Source organism: Sturnus vulgaris, chromosome 2 (assembly GCF_052056855.1).
Source record: "Sturnus vulgaris isolate bStuVul1 chromosome 2, bStuVul1.hap1, whole genome shotgun sequence".
Lineage (NCBI taxonomy): Eukaryota > Metazoa > Chordata > Aves > Passeriformes > Sturnidae > Sturnus > Sturnus vulgaris.
In genome coordinates this window covers 96,331,234-96,350,379 of record NC_142244.1, presented here as the reverse complement: position 1 = coordinate 96,350,379, position 19,146 = coordinate 96,331,234, and the positions used below count along the sequence as shown (strand labels likewise).

At 36.9% G+C, this 19,146-nt stretch overlaps 1 long non-coding RNA gene across 1 annotated transcript; it reads left to right on the top strand.

The window, feature by feature from the left end:
* The first annotated feature begins 15,062 nt into the window (after positions 1–15,062).
* LOC148224914 (uncharacterized) lies at positions 15,063–18,102 on the top strand. The gene is made up of 3 exons (XR_015801992.1): positions 15,063–15,291; positions 16,730–16,827; positions 17,957–18,102. It is a non-coding gene; the product is annotated as an uncharacterized LOC148224914 (long non-coding RNA).
* Positions 18,103–19,146: the final 1,044 nt, after the last annotated feature.

The window sequence follows — 19,146 nt, the reverse complement described above, 5'->3', positions numbered from 1 at the left end:
TTTTTATTTCCTTATTTAAAAAAAAAAAGGAAGAAAAAAATTGAAAAACGTCTCAGAGCAAAGAATTTTTTGCAGGTGAAAGCAGTCTCTTTGCTACATTTCTGAGTAGAAACTGCAGAGGCATAAACAGGAGAAATATAGAAACTCAGAAATTCTTCCAAATATTGCAAAATAAAGAAATAGACAAAAAAGAACCATGAGAAGCCAGGAGTCACGCTGTGCTTTCCAGTACTCCATCAGTCTCAGGACCGCACCCAAACCTGCTGAATTGTTCAGTGAACACCCTTCAAAGTGCTGACTGTCATAGAACCCCACATGTACCCAACAGGGTCACCTTCACAACTCAAACTGTATCCACGGTGAATGTGAGGCAATTACAGTAAACTTCCAATGGACAGCATGAATTTACAATCTTTTCCTTCTGTTTTAATGATGTGTTGGCTTACTGATTTATTTTCCAATCCAGTTTCAGGTTTGGATTCATGTCTGGACTGAGGAATGTTGCAGCAGCAGAAGTTGTTCGTTGTGTTTTCCTTCTCATTCCTCCCTTTTATTTGTGATCAGCCCTTATCCCTTCCTCTCCCTGATGAAGCCCCAAGTGCAGGGTTAATTGTTTCAAAGCAACAAATTAATTACTTGACTCACACACACACACATACACACACACACAGAGGTCTTGCTTTATTTATGAACTTGTTGGTTGTTATTTTTACTTTCTATTTCAGGAGCCTAAGTCACTTTTGCCTCAGATTCTACAAGTGAAGTATAATTAATTGCTTTATTATTTTTTATTCAGTGTCTTTATGGAACAAAGTAAAGTGCATTTGCTTCTTTACAAAGCACAATTTTCTCAAAAGTCTGCTACGCGATGATGTTTTGGAACAGGGGGACCCAGTAGAGGTCTGCCCTGCTGGCAGAGGTATGACAGCTCAGTATTTTGTAAGATGATCTTTTGCATAAAATCTCAAGCTGTTCCAGCTGGCTTTTTTGACTGTGTCCATATGGGAAGGGGAAGGAGCAGCTCTGAGAACAGGCAGTGTCCAAGCCTCGTGTGTGCTACTGCCGAGCACTTAGCCATACCTGCATCTCTGTTCCCTGCTACTTTTTGTCTGCCAGTGATTATTTCAGATCACTCCCATGCCCCTGCATGTCACATGAAGAGCATAGCAAGGCTTTGGAGCACTGGAGTAGGTCCTGAGAGATGCTAAGCAGTTAAGATATGAGCAGAAGATAATGGTAAAGTAGGAGCAGCTGGAGGAAGCAGACTGATCTCACTATCACCCAGGGCTCTCTCTCCAGCACTGCCCGTTATTCTTTCCTGATACTGGCTGTATGACTGCATGCTAAATCTATTGGAGACTGGCTTCTGCAAGGAGGACAAAGCACATTTTTATGGTAGTCTGTCAGTTCGGTGGTGATCTAGATGAGTCCGGGTTAAATTTAACAAAACCCTGTAAGCAAACCCTAGAACTCCAGTTCCCTACAGATAAGGTATGTGTCAGGTGAAGCCAGTCACACATTGCACAAGCTCAGGATTTAGGTTAGATTGGGCCTAGGAAGGGCTTGGGTGAGATTTCACCTAGAAGAAAGCTTAGAAAGTTGTGTCACTTCTTCAGAACTGGCTTCTGTTTTGAAATATCTGTGTTGTTGTAGGACCATCTGACATATTTGGCACATCACACCTTAGCAGACTGAGCAATAAAAAATTGAATTAACAGGAATGATAAGATTACCTTTGAAAGAAGTAAATGCTAAATAGATATATTTTTGATAGTAAATATTTCATAAATATTTTGTAGTGTTTTTGAGAAGAAAAAAGTGATCTTCATTGTTCTCATTTTCATCCTCCCACAGAGTGACAGAAAGAAATCGTTATAATTCTGCAGAGGTGTTGTATAGCAGCAGTTGTGGAATATCAATGTACGAGGCTCATAAAATCATTTGCAGCTTTCAGACTCTAATATCTCATGAGAGGTTTTGTTTTCACTTTTGATTCTTAAGAAACTGTACACTGCTAAGAGCTGAGGGAGAGAATGAGAAATGACCCCTAGAGGCCAGAAAACTTTTCTGAGAAGAAATTAACATTTTTTTTTTCTTTCTCAATACTAACACTCAAAATATAATATCTAAATGAAATATACGGTTGCTTTGATTGCATAATAATGAAGACATTTTAACAGGGTTAAAACATAGATGTATTTTGAACAGTCAAGCCCTCTAATAAAACAGATGTGTTTTTTCTTTCAGCATATGTGAACCCCCAGCTGTGTGCATTTGTTATGGCAGAGGAAGATGTTGATTTACTGTAATTTTTATACATATAAAAATTATATATAACTGCATATACATGCATAATATATGCCTGTCTAAAAATGTAGTATAAGTCCTTTCTTTCCAAACTGGATTTTACTGAACTTAAATTAAACAATGATGAATAAGAGTTTCTCCTTATAGTAAATTCTGAAATCCCAGTTTCATTCTAAGGATGCTGAATTCGAATTTTTATGCACACAACCCTCCCAGGCCAACACTGGTAACACTGCAAAAGCATTTTCCATAAAATGCCATTTTTGAGGGCTGACTGTTTATGAAGTGAGATCTTTAGCTGAGAAGTATGGCAGTGCACAAGAATTGTTTCCCACTGAAGTTGCCTGTCTGTGGCAGCAGCTGCTGTGATCTTGGCCAGCACACAGCCTTCAGAGCTGTTGAGGCTGATGATGTGTAGCAGTGGTCTATGATATTACTTCAGTAATTGTGAAGGTGATATGCCCAGCAAAGAATGGGCTACATGGGATTCTCCTTGCACTCCAGCTTTTGGAGGGTGACAAAGCAACAGTTAATAGAGAATCCCTTCAGAGATATTTCAAATAAACCATAATAAATGGTTATTTAGTTCCATATAAATGCCCACCTGGAATAGCCATTGCCCTACTCAGCAGGAAGTTCACTGTGCTCCCATCATGATTCAGTGGTGTCTGACACTTTCTGCTTGTTCACTTTAAATCACAGTATTAAAGGTGGAAAGCAGGGAAGAAAATAGGCTTCGTGCTTTTTTTTACCAATAGTGTTATAGAAAACAATCACATTTTCACAACCCAAAATTTCTCCTGCAGAGTAGATATAAACCATCAAAAATTTATTATATATGTTTGTTTAAGGTATATTTATCTTTTCCCCCACCCTGTTTTTAAAGAATTGACTTTGCATTTTTAAGATGTTGGACAAGAAATTGTAGCAAATGGCAAGCTGTAGAAGTTACAAAGCCTGGTCATGCATTTGCTCTCAGAAATTGGGTAAATTTTTCAAGATCCAAAAGCTTTTTTGATAAGTACTTCTAAATTTTATATTTTTAAACATAAGAAGCGTGGAAGCTAGATTTGCATGGAAGTCTTCAGTGTTTTAGTATTTCTGTGCCTGTGTTTCTGGACACTTAAATTTGGACATTTACAAATATAAAATTCCTGTATAAGCGGACACACCCAGACACTTCAGACCAAGATTTTTTTCTGAGCAAGCTTACTAAAAATGATTGAATTTCCATTTAAGGATGCCAGAAACATTTTCCACATTTCCTAAATAGTGTAAAAGACCAGTTTTCAGTTATATGATTCAGCATGCACTAGAAACCTAGTTTACCAGTAAGTTTCTGAAACTGAACTCTCCCTTACTGTCAATTTCAATCTTTTATTTGGAAGATACAAAGTTGTAATGCAATAAGAGGTTTCAATTGTATTCGAAGTATATCAAAAACCTGCTTCTTATGTTCCTTAAAAAAGTTTGAACACCCTCCCTCCGACTAGTTCTGTAAATAATTCAGGGTAGCAACACCAGGGGCTGTGGCAACAATACTTTTTTAAAATTGTTACATAATTTACTGACTTTCCTTCTAATGTGGTACAGGGTGACGCAATATGTATGTTCATTTGGTACAAGGGTTAGTGAGTATATTAATTAATCTCAAACATGTTTATATCCAGAAAAGTCTTATATTTCAGAATAACTGGAGAGTTTCTCTGTTGAAATAGACAATTGATGATTATTGCAGAGTGTTCAGGGCTTAGGAGTTTGAAAGTGAGTTTCCTTGGGAAGATGTATTTATGGAGAAATTGATAGACAATATGGACATATGCCAAGGCTCATTCTAGGAGAGTATTAACCTACAAAGATGATTGATTGTATATATATCTGCAAAACGAATCTCAGATTGGAAGAGGGTTCATCTTGCAAGTGATGTTCACCTATTTCTGCAGGTGGGAGGTGGGAAAGGAGAGTGGGGGATGTCAGGAGAGACATGGCAGCAATGGCATCCTCTGCATGGGGCTCTGCAGGTGACCAAACCCTCCAAACAGCAGCAAACAAACACAGCAGCTGCCATGGCCACCCCCGGCCTTCCAAAGTCTGGGGAATCATGTCCCAAAGTAAAATGTTCCAACAGACATGAATCCACTGTGAAAGATGCAGCTCTCACGCACCTCCCGGGGGTAATTTTTGTCACCTTGGCAGGGGCTGAAAAAGTGCCAAGGTGCCATAAACAAGTTGCTGCTTGTTTAATCTCTTGTTTCTAAAGGTAAAATTTCAGTTTTTCATTATAGTAGATCCCAGCTGAGTAATCCCTGTTAATCAAGCTCTCCAATCCCTTAAGGGGATCCAAATCTACAAGGGCCCTGATGAGTTAAAGGCTTGCTTTAGAGGTCACAGACAAGTTTTTTTATATTTAAAAGTCAAATCATCTGGTTTATTTATAGTGGGAAAATATGTGAATTGTTGACCTTCTTTGTTAAATTTTTAAATTTCCTGTTCTTCTGTATATAGGGATATAACAAGGTCAAAAATACTTTAGGAGAGATATGTGGAAAAGGAAGATAGCAGTACATAACAGAAGGGTGCTTCTAAAAAAGAAAAACTTGAGGAGTGTTTGGCACGAAATGAATCGGACAGGACTCCATACATAGAAGACCCAATCATTAAGGCTGAGAGTAAAGAAAAGAAGGAAGAGAGAAAGCTCTGCCTGTCTCAATATGAAGGACTCAAAGGGTTTAGAATATGAATGCAGATCTGGGATGTCTGCAGACCACAATGACGTGAAAACTGGAAGGAAAAATTCCTAAGGGTCAGCATGCATCTTTCTGGGATTATTCTGTTTGTGTTCTAGGATTTATATGCCACTGTCATTAGCAGCTGTCTCCTGATAACAACAGCTTTCAGAAATATATGGGATAGTAAATGTCCAGTAGATCAGAGCTCAATAAAAAGGCAGTAAATTATTTGCCATGTAGCATGCACCAAGAGTCATATTCCATCACTCTCTCTGCAGATGAGAATTTCTCCACAGACACATCTCATTTCCCAGTTTATTGTTTCACAACTTTTCATTGTATGCTAAAAGCCATGGAAATGATTCTACTGTGAAATTAAATTTTTAGTTATTTCCATGTTCCAGCATGGAGGTAATGGTTATTGGAACTAGCAAGATAACCAAAGATGATTTTACCTGCTAAATATTCAGGAAGAAAGCATTTTTGAGAGATACCACAGCATATTCAGACCAGCTTTAGATACAACCAATTACAAAGCCATCAGCATTTTAGAAAGATTATGAATTTTCTGGATATATTAAATGCCTACTTAAAAAGCACTGTAACAGTCAGCTCAGGACACAACATATTATTTTCAAAGCATTAATTGGTCTTCATCAGGCAACAATAAAGAATGTCTTTTAATGCCTAGGAAGAATTTTCACATTGTTATTTGAAAATAATACTGTTCACAAAGGGATCCGTTTTGAACATAAATATTCCCACAGCTCAGATAACTCAATTTATTTCACCGTTTTAGTGCCCAGTATTATAATGATCATACAGTTATGTTGTTTTTTCTCTTCTTGAGGACCTCTCAATGATTTTTAAACTAAAAAACATTTGTCAGTCATCATGAAACAGCGAACCAACCAAAACAGAAGAGATCCTGTAATGTAATCTGCAAGATCTGTTGTTACAGATCTGTAATCTGTTCTTCTAGTGAGGATTTCTGACACATGGAGTATTCAACATTAGAGGATGAGAGGAAATGAACGTGGCTTTTTGCAGAGCAGCAAAAAACACAAAGCACAGATTAAATCCTCATGGTTGGTGTGTGATACTCCTCTTTTTCTCAGCACCACAGGACACAGGTGACTCTGGGGCTGCCTCAAACCAGAATTGTAAAAATCCTTAAAATGCATCATATTAAAGGATTTAAGGCTCCCCCAAGATTTATGCACATCTAGAATGAGATAAGACAAAACCAAAAGTTTTGAGGATTTCTACTTTGGACTTGGAAACATCAGCAATTTTTTTCTATGCAGCTATTCTCTACATTGCAATAAGCTCAGAGAAAAAAAATCAAAACCTATTTGCAGGGAAGATGTTTACAGTTAAACCTTTTGAAACTGAATCCAATATTCTTATCTTTTTACAAGAATGTTTAAATTAAGGCATTGGATTCAAGCTAATCTTTGATTTGAATGTATCTTAGCATACTTACATATATTATATTTAGTTAGTTAGTTAGTTAGTTAGTTAGTTATGGCATGCTTCCTCCCAGAACATAAACAACATCAGAGACTTAGATGCACTTGCAAATAAACAAATATAATAAATATGTCATTTGCAGTAACCTAATATGTTTGAAATAAATCATCCCAACAGGTATGTTTTAAAACATGTCAGCTGTCACATCTTGGTCTGAAGACAGGGGCCACTAGGTGCCACCATACACCTCAGGAAAATTGGATTTCTTTCCCAGGGGAAAATTTTAACGCACATTCCAGTTGAACATAACTGACTACATTTCTCATGAAAATTATTTGAAAAATGTGCAAAATTTGCAAATAAATGTTTTTTAAAATGTAATTAGGTAATTGGGTATTTCCTTTCTATCTCATTAGTTTCCATTGGCATAGTCGTGTACATCTGCATGACAAAAGACAGAAGGCTGGGAAGCGCTAAGTGGTGAACTAACTCCATGAAAGGTGCTTTCTCTGTGAATTACTTCTGGATAAAATGAAGTTTGTTTTACTTCTGTTCAGCATTAGTTTTTAAAGTTATGAAAATAGCAAAATAGTATGCTTGGTGTTTTCAAATACGTGTATTTTGAGAGAAGATATGATTTCATATCACCATATGATTTCAGCAAGGAATCATTTATGCTGGAGGTGTAATTGGAGTTAGAAGGCATTGCAAATACTTTCATGGGAGCTGGGTCTTCACTAGAGGTGGTTATCAAGTAAACACTTATTTTCAAGTAAAATGTCTGGTTCCTTCACTCTGCTAACTACTTATAATAGATACAATTTCTGCAGGAATTGCAGCAAAAGTAATATTTAAAAAGTTATCTTGTTTCTTTGGCAGAAGCTGCATATACATTATTTCCACCTCCACCCCTTCTCTTATACCCACACAATAATCCCAGTTGAATAGTAATTGACAATACAGAGCATCCTGTAGGATTGAGTCATCTGTTAGTGTTAGAAACAGCAGATCCCTGAAATCTTGAATGGAAAGAATTTGTTCTAACCGTAGACCATTTAGCGTTATTGTATCTACATATATGTGTATGTAAGCACCATTGCATACTTGGGCAGATATTCAGTCCTTATGTGTATTGACACTATGATTCCATTAGACTCAGAAAAACTAACTGTACGGATTAAGATTTCTGATTACCTTCACATTTCTTTATGGGTTTCATGTGAGAAATTATAGCAAATTCAGACACCAGATAAAATATTTTTTCTTTTTCCTTTTCCTTTTGGGATATCCTGCACAGATTTTCCATTCTCGGAATTCTTACACTTAAGGCAAGATCTTAGCCACAGTGGAATCTGAAAAAAACACAATTCATATCCATTAGTATTTCTCGAATAAGTTCATGTGGCATTCACTGAAGTCATAATGAGACTCCTATTAAAATGAGGATGAATCTTGCATTTTTTAACGTCTTCTTTTTTTTATTTTTCAATTAAAAATAGTTCTTTAACTGAAAACTACCTTTCTTCTGGTTATTTCTTGATCTCTATGTTCAACCAACTGCTTTGCAGAACAAAACAGCCTTCAGTGCCTTTGCCTTTCTGGAGAATCCTGGAGACAAAGAAGAGTTTATTTAGGGGCATAGATGTGCAGTTATGCTATGATTCAAACTTGCAGAGCATATCAGTTTTCAACTCCTATTCCTTTGACTGTGAGATGGTCAAAGAAGGTAGTGAATTTTCCTTAATATTTATTGTGTTTCACCTGATTCAAGAAAAACTTAAAGCATGAAATTAATGACAATTCTAAACTTGTACTGAAGCTTTTAGTCATTAAGGCTTTGTTAAGTCACTGATGATCTCTACAATGCAGCATCCTCACATTCATGATCTGTGGTCTCACAGGTAAAATTCAAGGATCAAATATAATGAAAAAAGACTGCCTCTAAGAAGACTGGGTGATTCATGAAAGAGATCAAATATTACTTCTGCATGTTCTTTATTATCTCAAAAGTTAGAACCTCAGTGTAAAATCATAGCCAAAGAGTAAGAAGCATTAAACTGTTACCAAGTGTATTACCCCAGGACAATTACAGACTGGTGAATTCTGGTATAAGATACTGTTCAAGACATAAATCATAAGGAGGGGCAGCAAAAGCATTAATGATTTATTATAGAATAAATGCTATTTTTCAATGGGATAGTACATCTATCAGAAATGGCATCCTGGTATTTCAAAGGATCCTCTGGATATTAAGCATCAAGTTCTTGAAAGTGAAGATTTTACTCCCCTAAGAACCAAATGTTGCTTGCATATTGAAAAAGGTATATATGTGAGGGAATATCTGTGGGAAGAGCAAACAACAGAAATTTTACTCACTAACTTTTCCAATGCCACTTTCTATGTCTAGTTTTTTCTCAACTTCCTGCAGCCTTTGTTTTTGAGACCTTTCCTCCAGATATCTTTTTCCAGTGAATTTTAATTTTTTCTTCACAAGAATATATAAGCTCTGATATATAGAAGAACTTTTTTCTTTTTCTACCCCTGTTTATCAGAAACTGCTCAGCTCACTTACTTACCTGTTACATTCCTTTTCCCCAGACTGACTCTTTGGCTCACCTGTCTGTACACTGTTATACGTTTCTTCTAGTTTTTCTCTTTTTGATTCCAACAACTTGCACAAGTTTGATGTAAGGATCAGTGAATAATTTTGCATCTTTGCCCCCATTAAATAACTCCTTGGTTCAGTGTTTCACTGCACACCAACTTCCCCCATCCTCTCTCTGCTGTTCCTGAAAGGTGAGATGACCCTCTGACCCACATGCAGCAATCTGGAACTCCCTTTTACACAATCCTAGGAAAACATTCCTTTTTCGTGTTTCCCAGAGGAAGTGAATCAGTTGTAATAATGAAGGGAAGGGAGAAGCTGCCAGTTGTTTCCACCTCTGGATATTTTGGTTGGAAGGAGGGGAGTTACTGTATTATTAGGAAAGGATGCTGTGCTATTCTGAGATGTCAAAACAGGAGGAAGGTAAACAATAAAATTTTTTATTTCCGTATTTACAGATATGGGAGACGATATGTCTCATTAGTCCTCTGGACTCAAAAGCTGGTTATCAAAATCCACATTCTTTATTTAAGGGATTTAAGTTTGTACTTTGGACTGGAAAAAACTCACACTGACTTTTCTGAAATTTAGCACCTGCTTCACTTGTGGCCACATCTCAAATCTATCTGCAGGGTCTCTATGCTTTTCCATTGTTGAGCCCAGGGGTCCAAAAATCAGCTGCTAAGGTTTTTTCTAGGCCCATGTGAGTGGACACTGACAGTGCTCACAATAGGAGAAAGCTGTGGAGCGAGGCTGTGTGTGATACAGGCAGGGGCTAATAAGATACCCTCCTGCTAGATGCAGTTTTATCTCTGCTGTGTTCACATATTCTCTTAGCATCACTTCTCAATTTTAGGTAGGGATAAGGCCCTGCAAAGTAACATTTTTCCCTCACATTTTGTAGAGCAGATGAATCTGAGATGTAGATCAGCTCCTTCCTCCCCTCTGGTGAGGTAAAAAGTTCAACATTTTTCTCCTTTTTTTCCATTCATCCCTGCATAGATCAAACTTTGATTTATCAGTTATGTACCACTGCAGCCAGCCTTCGGGCCAGGTTTACTCAATTGCTGTCAGAGCAGCATGTGTTACCTCCACCTCCCACGCCGTGAACAGAGCACCAGCCCAGCCCCTGCTGCTGCAGGCAGCTGGGACCCATCAGGTACCACTGCCATGGCTGAGCAGCCCGTAACAGGACCTCTCCCACGGGGAAAAGGTACTGGGGTGTTACTTGATTCAGGAGGCCAAAACTGCCTTGGCTCCTTCTGCATTAAAAAAAAAAATAATATATTGTGGTACTCTTTCAGATGTCTGCAGGTCTCTTAGAAAGAAGCTATTCGAGAGACAAAGAAAAAAGATTAAATAACTTAATGCAAAAAACATGAAGATATGACAGGGAGAGAAAGTAACCAAGTAAATTTTCCCTCTTTTCTTTTCTTTTCTTTTCTTTTCTTTTCTTTTCTTTTCTTTTCTTTTCTTTTCTTTTCTTTTCTTTTCTTTTCTTTTCTTTTCTTTTCTTTTCTTTTCTTTTCTTTTTTCTCTCCTCTCCTCTCCTCTCCTCTCCTCTCCTCTCCTCTCCTCTCCTCTCCTCTCCTCTCCTCTCCTCTCCTCTCCTCTCCTCTCCTCTCCTCTCCTCTCCTCTCCTCTCCTCTCCTCTCCTCTCCTCTCCTCTCCTCTCCTCTTTTTTGTTTTTTCCCTTCCCTCCCCTTTTCCCTATCTGCTCACCTGCAGTTTTTTCTAGATTTTAGACCCTTTTCTAGAAAGTCACCTGCAAAGTGTATATGACCAGGAAAGGTTATGCTCATTGTGGCTATGACTGCTTACATTATCTGCTTTATGCTGATATGCTAGCTCATGTCAGAAATAACCACTACAATTTATATTTAGATAGCACTGAATAAATAAAAACACAAAGGACAGGAAAAAAAAATGGCACAAATAAGGAATTTGCTCACCCCATCTTAGCTCTTGGCACCTGAAATTGAAGACAAAGTGTGGAGCTTTGACGAGTGCTGAAGTAATGAAATTCTACTGTTGAACACCATGTTCATAACAAGCTGTTAAGATGGCATGATCTTGTTATCACCTGGGCAGTGAACTGTAATTCCTATGCATTTAAGATGGTAGACAGGATTAATTATGTCAAGCTCTGTACATTCATCAGTGCTGAAAGATTACATATATTTATATCAGACTGTTTATACCAGGTTAGTTTCAATACTAAACCATAACATGAAACTTTCCTCATCAATTAAGTAAGCTTGGTTGTTGAGCTAAACTGATTAGACATTAAATAAAAAGGTGTTCCCAATGTTATTTTGATCTGGAGTTATTTTTTCACTAATAAATTTCACATGCTATATGTTGCAACTAATCAGTGTTTATTTTCCCTATTAGTGTATTGAACAGCACCAATTATTAGCATTATGCAGGGGATAAGCAGCTGTATGATTTATGGAGTGCACATATGAATGCAAACTACTCAAATAGGACCATGGTCCCTTTTAAACAGTTGGGCAGCAAGCAAATGCAGGTAGTGCCTGGGGAAATAGCTAGGGACACTTCAGTCAGTCCATGTATAAAAAACATCATACATGTGTATAACTGGCAAGGACTGCAGTAATCTTAGACTTCTTGCCCTGGTTCTGACAACTCCATGGTTATGAACTGAACATGTGGTATGCCCTTCATAAAACAATTCTGCCATTGTCAAACTTCCTTCCACAGACAATGAACAAATTTATTGGACTATGCCCACTGAGCATGAAAATTCAGTCTCTAGGGATTACTTTTTGTTTTCCATAACCTGATCTGTTTCCAGGACATTTGAGGACTTTTCACAACTGGAAAACATCTAATTGTGGCTATGGAAGAAACAGGGGGAGGAAAAAACCCCAAACTTATAACTGTTAAAATTTCCACTAATAAGATTGAAAGCTGGGAGTAAATGTGCCTGGGGTGGCAAAAGGCATTTCACAGAATATTGCATATCCAGAATTATCTATTCTTTTTTTACGTGTAGCAGATTTGTGACACATAAAGGACAAGATCCCTTGGTATGCCTAGCAATGCTTACTGCAACAGAAGGAACACTTCAATAGATACCATGAACCTTGGCTCACATTTAAAATTTCAAGGGTTATTGCTTTTTTCAGTTGCTGATATAACTTTGCGACTTTCAAAATCTGGGACAGTAGAAGTCACAGCTCAAAAAGAGCATTGGGAATATAAGGTGATATAAAAAACAAAGGAATGCTGTATGAGCTCCTGTTTTCAGGCCACACTTTTGAATGCATGAGCTACCGCTCTTCATTTGATGCATAAATGTCTTTATGAGTGAGCTCCTCTGTATCAATGCAACTTACCTCTTACTAATTTACTATTTGGCTTCTGTAATTATTCTCATAACAATAATAATGTAAAGTCCTCATACCTTCAATTTTACTTTGTGAAGAGAATAATCATTCCAGTTTTACATATGAATGAACAGAAGTCTGAATGCCAAATCAGTTGCATAACTAAGCAAAATATTGTTTTCATTGCAGTTGTGCAACCCCATTGATTTGATGAGATGAAATGAAGATTCTAATCAACATGTAATGTGATTGTGCCCTTATCTGAGAATTCAAATTCTTAACAGGACTATTTCTTGGTCCTAGCTAATTAAATATTAGGCACTAAAGTCTGAGACAGTGATTGAAGAAAAAACATGATCCAAAGCCACCTAGCACAGAAGCCACCTGAAATCATTAAGCATCTTTCTTCTTGGCATAAAAATTTGCTTATAGCTCTATTTCTGCTACCGTAACTACTCAGAACTGTCCCAGTCTGAGCACACAGGTTCCTACTTTCCCTCCATTCCACACTGGGACCAGTGCCTCTGCAGTGCCTGGCAGTTCAAGAACACAGAGAAGAAAGGGAAGCCGTGGGACCTGATCCCTGACTCCTATACTATTTCATTTGCTTGTCTTTGGTTTCCAACTCATGTCTATATTCTGTCCCTATTCCCAGAACCATTCACACATTTTTTAATTGAATAGACATTGGAATACAAAAAATATTTTTTTCCATTTTCTGATGTCCAGACTTAGATCCGAGTATTTAGGTCTTTTTTCCTGGAAGAACAAAATATGCATTTTTTATTAATTTAGATAAAGAGGGCATGGAATTCTGGTTTGTTACTTCTGGATGATAATTCTAACATTTCCCCCTTATCCCTCAAAAGAATCTGTGAATAATCTGTCTAAAGTGATTATAAAGATATCAATTAAGTGAAGCAATATAACTTCCTTGCATGCTTTATTATTTTTATCTTTTCTTTTTTCTAGGTTTTTTTTACCTGAATGTATTTGTAGCTGAAATTCATGTTGCCCTGTTTTTCTTCACAAATCCAGAACACAGATTTTTTTCCTTGCTTCTTAACAGAGTAATGTGAAACAGTTTTTACTTTCTTGGGGACTTGTATGACATCCTCCCTCAAGTTTCTCTTCTTTAGTCAAAACAAGTCTTGCCCTAAACCAAATTTTTTAACTCCCAGATTAATCTATTTTTTCTCCTCATGTGCTCTATCTAAAACTGTACACATTATTCTAGCTAAGGTTGTAACAATCATAAACTGACTGAAGTACTACTTATAATTCTTTTTTTGTTCATGTATCTAAATATGCTCTATGCCTCTCCTACAACAGTTACAGTTGACTCATGTTAGCTTCTTATTTATGTTAAGATTCTTTCATAAAGAAAGGCTAAGTTTGTTTTACCATATGTCTGCTGTTGATTATTCCTTCATGAGTGTAAAGGCTTGTCTTTGTTCTTATTGGGACCCATTTTTTCAGACTCTTTTTCAGTCTGTAAAAATCAATTCCTAATCCTGTCTTCTGGTCTCCTGTTTGTTTTGGTTTTTTTTTTTTTTGGTCATTCTACACTGTCTATAAGTCTGTAAATTTTACAAGTCTTTCACTTCTCTTGTCTAGATATCAGAAGAAATATTATAGGGGACTAGATCCAGAAGCAAAACCAGTATATTTGATATTACCTATTTTACTGGACTTGAAGTTACTGATGTTTATTATAATAGAACTGCAAACTAGAATGTTACCTTTAACTCTAAAAGTGAGGTACCTTAAGGCATATTGTGTGCCCAAGAAAAGAAATAAAATCTCTGGAAGATGAGACTTCATTTGAAATTGCAGAAGCAAGGGAGAATTCAGTGAGGAATTCCCTTCTAACCTTAAATTAATGGGAACCATGTTAACTGTAGCATTTTACCAGATTTAATTATCACAGATCAAATAGCAATTGGAATTTAAGATCCAAAACTACAGACAGGACTTCAGAAGATGCAGATTTGAGCATATGCAGAGCTCATGTCAGTCTGTATTAATATGCAGAAATCACCTAAGAGAAGCTGGAAGTACAAGGAAAGAGAGATGTGTGTGCACTTGGCAGATCAAGGGGGACAGGCAGCTGGAAAACAGATTCTATAAAGTAGAAATGCTCAGATCAAACAGCAAAAAGTACCAAAAACAAAGTACACAAGAGATGGGAACATGCAAGGTCATATTGGTGTCGTTTGGGTTTTGCCTTTTTTCTTTTATATGTCCTTTGTATTCTTCACACATCTATTTGTAACTCTGTCACCTATTGTATTAGTAGCTAGTTTTCCCAGTACTTTTCCATGGCCTTTCCCTGAGCAGGAAGACAAAATAAATTCCAGAGCTCCAAGCCCTGGGAGGTACAAGGCCCCAGGTTCCCTTCCTGGGAACCAAGGCTGAGAACAAATCCTAGAGATTCATTCTCATGGACAAAGTACTGTTAGTGCTGAAGGGGGGCTCAAGAGAAGGGGCTTGACCTGGGTGGGAATTGCATCACCACTTGTCTTCCTAATTGGTGCTTTTTATCAATTATCCTAATTTCCTAAACGTGTATTCATCCCTGTAGGGGTGGGGTTTTGTGGGCATCTATCCATAACTGCCCCTGAAGGCCTTCAAATAAAGATCTCCTTTTATATTACCTCCCTACTAAAATTATCTTGAGTTTCATTTACAGGTTGGAAAAAGGGCAATAAAATGATGCCTGAGATTTAGAAATGCTGCAAGAACAGTAAGATATCTAACAACTTCCAAAAAATTCACAAGACAGAGCAAGAGGAACAGAAGCAGCAAAACACAGAGTAAAGATGTGAGTGGAATGCGTGAGTGCAGAACCCAACGAATTAAAACTGCATAAAAACCCTAAGTGGCTTTAATCTCATCTTTCTTCAGTAGTCAAAAAAGTGAATTGCATTTTATAATCTAGATGTCTAGAATCTCTCTGCTATCAGTGGTAAGAAATATGCCCACATAAAAATGAGTATAATATAATCCTGCAGACTGGGGTATAGGTGAGTGCAAGATAGAGCTCTGTGGAACCCCAGTAAAATTGTATGTAAGACAAAGAAGTTGAATAAAGAACAATTCTTGTTAGTGGTTGTCAATGTCAGAATTTGGAAAACAGTGCCGAGAGGGATGAGAAATACTACTGTTTTCAACATTGAAACTCAGGAACAGCAGAAGTAGAAACAAATCCATAAATATGCTGTACATTGTCTAGAGGGAAGGTGCAAATGATTAGAGCTGTCTAATCGTGCCTACAGCCCAAAGAAAGGGGTAACTGCAAGCCAGAAGCACAAGATTCACACAGCAAATATCACAGCAAACTTCTTCATGCTTGAAGTATTCATGAGTTATCCCAGCTGTAAATGTCCTACAGTATAAGATGGAGATTTGTTCAAATCCACTGAGCTTGTGCTGCTGTCTGGAGACTATAGAGAAGAATAGTAAATAAAATAAACTTACAAGTGTTTTGGGATATCAATAGGAGTGGGCAGGTTCCCAGTAGCTTATTCCAGTTGCTATTTGTAATTCTATATTTTTATGAAGTTATAGGATATATGTAAACCTTAATGCTCCCACAGGCAGGGGATGGATTAACTGAGGTGATTGGATACAGAGCAACTATCAGTCCAAGAGGTAAAGGCTGTAAAATGCTGTTCCCACTTAAAGTCTGGCTTAAAGTTGCCTTCCTTTAGTATCTCAAGTGAGATATTGGCCATTTACGTGAAGGAATGATACTCTGTATTTTGGCACATCTGTAAATATTCAGTTGACAGACATCTCAATCTAGCTAGAATTACTCAGACTAATGGTACTACTCTGTCATCTCCTCATGTCTATCTGAGTTAAGGGTAATGTCTGTATTAGTATAAAATCAATCTAGAGTGCCAACTAAAAGGTCAGTAAAGTTCTAGATCCACCAAAAATAGTCTTGGTGATATCTACTGATATTACAGAAATTATCAAATTTCATTGCATTAGCTACCTTTCCACTTAATACCAACATACCACAGTTTTTTATCATACATGGAGGGATTTGCTTCTGTGTAGGTGAAATTAAGCTGCTTATTTTTAAAAGAAAGAAATATTTGTTCAGTTCCAATGTATTCTTCCAGTGATTTCCTTTCTAAAACATCAAATGAGTCAAAATAAATACAAGAAAATCAGTGGGATATTCTACAAGGCTAATAAAATGCAATTCACTTGGAAGGAACTGGCAGTCTATTGCTTGCCATGTCTTACAGGAGGAAGCTGAAGCTGAAGCAGAGAAAACTCAGAGATCTTTCCATTGCCCAGTGGATGGAGCCAGTAGAGTTCTCAGAGTGCCTTCACAGAGATGAAGGTACAAATACTTTTTGAATCATACATGGAAATATGTAAGATTTTGAACTTGTTGCAGTTAGTATATATAGGTTTTATGTATATAAATGGTCTGGAATTAAACTTTTAATACTGAGGTGTTGAGCCAACACTGAGTGATTGGTGCAATTATTAATGTTGTTCTGTCCAAAATGTTCCTGTTGTGTATTTGGAAGTTTTAACAACTGAAGCAGAGTCAAGACACTCTAGTATTAGAAAATGAAAGGCAGTTAACTTTGTGTATTTTTAAAATACTTTTTCAGTAAGAGATACTCTGGAGTCTGCTGGACAGAGTGACAGAAAAAATGTTAGAAAGTTGAATTATATAAAACTTAGCATTGAAAGAAGACTCCAAAATGTATTCAAATTAATTATGCCCTAAAATGTGATGTGATTATGGGAAAATGAAGTTTGCTTAAGGGTGTCACAGCTCTCTGATACAAATCCTTGTATGAGCATATGGGAGAATCAGAGGCATGATCGGGTTGTGTGAAATGACACAGGTCACATAGCCAAAATCTATTTAATTTTTGCTTTGAAAACCATTATCCAATGGGAATATATGGAGCACTCTCAGTTTTTACTTTTATTACATATCCAGATTAGTTTAATATTCTGGAAAGCAATTACAAGCTAAATAAAAGATCATATAAAAGAGTAAAATGCACTGTTTATGGACTTTAGCTTGGCACTATGTTGCTATTTTATCAATCTTGGCTACCATTGCAGATCAGGATCACAACAGTGGTCAACAAAACTAGTGTTTAATTTTCTGTTGTATGACAGCATTAATACCTAATTTCTCTGGATATCCATTGTTTATCAACAAAATCAAGTGAAAACCATGTGTTAAATATTAATGAGTGTCATACAATTTACTCATACTGATTATTATAGCTTTCAGTCAGCTGTGATGGAAAAAAAAGATTTTTTTTTTCTTGTTGGGACAGGGCCTCCAAAATGTGTTGTGCATTTGTGGTATTACACTAGAGCCTGAAACGGAAAATATTCATCCACTTGGGCAACTTTGTACAGTATGATCATAGTACTGGGATAGAAAAGTAATGATTAAGTAATTACACTGTTTTGTAACTGCTGTGTTTCTTTTCCAGGATAATACACAGACAGAAAAGACAGCCTTTTTCAGAAAATAACCAAGGAGAGTAACCATGTCACAAAATGTGTCCTGGAAATAAGAAAAATAAAGTAAATACTATGTTGGACCTACAGGACTCCAAGGCACATGCAAGTTCCTTTTGAAGAGGTGTGGCATTACAAAAGTTTGCTACAATTAATGGCAATAGCTCTTCTATCAGAAAATACCACTAACTTTAAAATGATCCCCTTTATTTTGGTTGGATAGGGGAAACATTGATGAGAGAATAAAAATCTACAAAATCAACTGAAGACAAGAGATCTTGTCTCCTTAGAGACTGGAATAAACCAACTGAAACTTTGTAGAACTTGCTGGTAAAAGATTGCATTATAAATAGAGATGTGTTTGCAGTAATTTCTCTCAGAAAACATCTGGTCTTTCTTGTTAAATGTGATTAGTGGTATTTGAATCCAATTCAAGTACTGCATCAAATTATCACTGTTTAAGCTGGTGGCAACAATACTAACTATATGAGTTATGAGTGATTTTCTTCAATACCTAGTATTTTTCTTCAATACTTAGTATTTGTCATTCTCATGATTAAAGAAATCATCAGTGCATCAAGATAGTTGAATTAACTCTGAAATAGCTTTATACTCAAGTTATGCCACATCTGTGCTGTCTGGGGACTCAGAATTCATCCTTCTGAACCATTAAAAACATTTATTATTGAAACTTTTCAGGCCACTCAGCCACAGAGCAGCATAGGAGTGTCTTGCAATCTGCTGAGAAGTAGTCACTTCCTCAAGGAAAAAATGTCTGTGAAATAATGCTTAGTTTCATAATGTTCCAGTCTACAACACCAGTGTAAAAGCTTTAATGTGGGGGACAATGAGCTCATCTGAAGACCGCACACATTTTGCTTGCTTGCCTTCACAGAAATGAGAGACGACTTCACCATCCACAGTTACTTCAAAGCTTGGAGGTAATTCCCACTCACCTCTCCCTTCCAGATGCTATTTTATGCATGTTTTTTCTTTCCCTCAAAGCAGCAATGTAGTCCAAAGCCTATCATAAAACTAGCAAATCATTCCAATTCACGGTGGCTCATCATAATCCTGTAAATGTTTGTGTATATGAATTTATTTTTTTCTTTTTGGCAGCCTTGACTCGATGAAATAGGAGTCTGAAAAGTTTCATCAAGTC